The sequence below is a fragment of the Anarrhichthys ocellatus genome, unplaced genomic scaffold, assembly GCF_004355925.1.
Source record: "Anarrhichthys ocellatus isolate YVR2014 unplaced genomic scaffold, GSC_Weel_1.0 scaffold44, whole genome shotgun sequence".
Lineage (NCBI taxonomy): Eukaryota > Metazoa > Chordata > Actinopteri > Perciformes > Anarhichadidae > Anarrhichthys > Anarrhichthys ocellatus.
Window position 1 is genome coordinate 3779626 of NW_022280074.1, and position 3652 is coordinate 3783277.

The following is a 3652-nucleotide window of genomic DNA, read 5'->3' on the forward strand; positions in this document are numbered from 1 at the left end:
GCTCTGTTACCTTTTGTCACCTTTTCTTACCCGTTGGCAGATTAAATATTGGTCGCGTCCATTATTCTCTCTGCAAGTGACTCTGTGCTGCTTGAGATATATAATAAATAGAATAACAGAGAATACAGGACTATTCAGTGCTTGGACGGTTGAGTGATACAAAAGGCTGTTCTCCTCAGTGCAGCAGTGCGGGGGCAAAGTATAATCAGGCATAGTGAGTAAGAGTGAAAACTTACCACCTTATTGTCTTTATCGAACATGAAAGTACTTCTGCCACCGAGTTGTTCATGAATCCATTTTAATGTATTATTGCCAATTATTCATTTTTCAATGCAGGAGTTACATGGGATGTTTGAAATAGATGCTTATTAGCACATTTCTTTTTAGTGACTTGCCAAACAGAGGATGAAAATGTATTTTGAAATAAGGTGTAAAACTGAGTCCATGTTTGTCAAGTGTGACGGTACAATCATAAAATGTATATAGCTCAGCAGGAGATGATATAAAAGCGTAATTTAAAAAATAAATCAAAATGGGCTGTTTCAGAAAGCCATTTCCCAGTCTTCATACATTTAAAATTCCCATTTATGCATTTTAATAACAATCATATTACTGTTTTGCTTCAGATAACAGAAAGCCCTTTCCAATACTGGTTGAGTGGTTCACTATAGTTCATTCTCGGGACGTCAGTGTTTTGTTTGCGTACCTTTGAACTTGTTGTAGGTGAATTAAGTAGGTCCAAAATTTAAGAATACATTTTTAAGTATAAATGAAGATTCATAAAGTATTCCTTGTACTTCTATGCTACCGCCTCAATTTCCTTATTAAGTATGAACAACTACAGTAGAAATGGTAATAGGGTAACACTTTATAATAACTGCACACTATGAAGCATTAGTTAAATCCTTTGACTGATTGGACTTTTTTTTAATTAATTACCCATTAGTTATGCTTTGACACCAAAAAGCATCTCAGAGTCGATAAAGTGGACGTGATGCAGACCGTTTAGAGAAAGTAATGATTGAGTGAACTCTGCTGGTTAAAGGTTAGTATTACACTCAATGAAGAACGGAGTGAAGAGTATCTTTGATCGACAATACATGTTAACTTATCTCCAACCCATCCATTTGGATGCAGGATCCCACAATCAAAGATATTTCTTTGATTGTAAATTCTTACTCATCATTTTTGTTTGACATTAACATTAGTATATCCATTCATCACAGCCATTTAAACTTGTTTACACATATTTCACCACATGTACTGGCAGAGTACCTCTGTAATATTCCCACTAGAGAGCAGCATCGAGAAGAACAAGAAGCCATCCTGGAATGATAGTAAATGCACCAATCACAGGGCCCTTTTGTCCCCTCATATAGATCAATCAAAACATTTTAATTTGGATCAAAAAGATAACTTGGAACTTGGACTACTACTTCATCCAGCTGAAACCTAATCTCTGATCAAAGAACGACAAAAAGTGTGAATTTTGAGTAACAAATGGCCGCCATCTTGAAAATCTCGTGAATTTCTCGTGTCAAAATACATACATTTTGATGTCTAGATTATTAAAATATGTCCAGCCATTCAATTTCTACACTGAAAAACCTATTCACATTTTCGGCGACGGCCATCTTAAGAAAATCTTGGATTTTCAGGTGGATACCGGGCTTTTCTGAAAGAGTAGTTCCTAGGCATTATTCATGCCAAATTTGGTGCTTGTACATTTTACATTCTAATAGAATGTAGAGAAGCTACAGTGTATAGAATGATTCTATTGAAGTTATTCCATTTTTAAATGTTTTAGATGAGTCACTAATCACTTTAAAAGAGTGATTATAGCTGATTTAACTTACAGACATGAGATTGATCTTCTCATGTCACTCTCTTTGTACAATGATATAAATTCATCCCCGTTTTATTGATATCTTACGAAAAGTTGCTCCTCACTTTTCGTGCGTTTTTCCTGCAAAAGTCCAGCAACATGAGTCTGTTTTCGCTTGTTACATGCATACTGTCTTTTCAAAATAAACTTCCATCTTCACAGGAAACAACTAAGGTTTAGGGCCTAAACCTTAGTTGTTGGCATAGTCTATGACATAGACCATAGACTATCCCTTGGAAAGCGAAACACAAGAGCCACATGGTTAGGGCCAAGCCACAGATGACACTCACACCAAGATTGTGAGCAGCTGCAGTCATCAGCTGTATTTGGTTTTTATTGTTGTTTAGTTTTTACAGAAAAAGTAGACTTTCAACAATCTGCATGGATTTGTCTCAGTTAAAGTGAAATAAAAGTGTGCAATAAAAATTTTAAATTACACATCTTGTTAAATACAAATACAGCCATACTGTCCATGACAGTGAGCGCCTTGTTGACCAGTTTCTCCCCTATGGCTTCAGACGCTCCCTGCTCCTTTGTTGTCTTCTGAAGGCTGCAGATGACTCTCGGTCATCTGCAGCCTGCAAAAAACCTCCTGCAAACACACAAGTGACATTCTGAGATTTCTGTGTTTAACACTTTTTTCGTAGCGGGCTGTTAACAAGGGGAAAACACATTTCCATGTTGCAAGTGAAATGGAATGGACTGGGCCTCGAGTACAGTACGTTTTCGTAAAGTCCCTGTGACTCTTGGGAAGAGTTGACTCTTCTGCTCAGCACTGATGGAATTTAAGTGTTTGAATCAGTCACCTGGAACAGAGAACTCCCTCACATCCTGACAGAAGTCATTACCCTGTTCTCTAAAGTCAGAGCATTTTTTGCATTCTCATCATTCACCAGTTACAAAGCACGATGGCACTGAGCCAGACAGCCGCCAGCCAAATTATTTTAAAGTTCTGTAAAAGTCTGCATACATTTTCTGGAAAGAACAATTTAATTGAATGCCAATTAAAGGGAATCTAGGAGTGTCCTTGAAATAAAGAGTTGTATTTAAACATAAGCATGCAATAAAAATGAAGATAAATGTATTAACAGGAACGTTATTCGTTTGTCAAATTGTGTGCTTGCATGTTGACAAATGTTCGGCATGTTCACCTGACATGTCCTGCACAAAGATATCTGTGGGTTATCAGTTTGTTTTAATATCCCTATAATAAGATCTTTTCAGGAAATTTGACCGTAAAATAGAACATTACCGTGTCTTTTACTTTATCACCAATTCACAATATTATATATGACGTTAGCAAAACTAATGCTACAATATCACAGACGGAAAATTATTATTATAGTATTTTTATTCTGTGTAATTGTTACATTATTTGGTAAAATTCAAAATAGTCTTTGTTCGACCCTGATTCAATTTGAAAGTGACCAACAGAGATGTGATGTCTAGTATGAGGTTGCCTTTCTCTGAAAGTAGAACCTATTCTCATAGCAACGTTTTATTTTTGTTGTTGATTTTGAGTTGTTTTATAAAGCTAGTCACATGCAAACATCGACAACAGAAAATATCTCTAGTAAAATATTACAATCCAATATGTGTTTCATGAGAAAATAATAATAATACTGTGCAAGCATAAAGTATAAAAAAACATTGGTTTTGTGTTGTTTCAACAGTAATACAATGCTGATCCCGCAGGCAGCCCCCAACATAGAACTAACTTCACCGCGGTGTGTGTTCCTTTAACAGTATCCGACGTAGACGCAGATG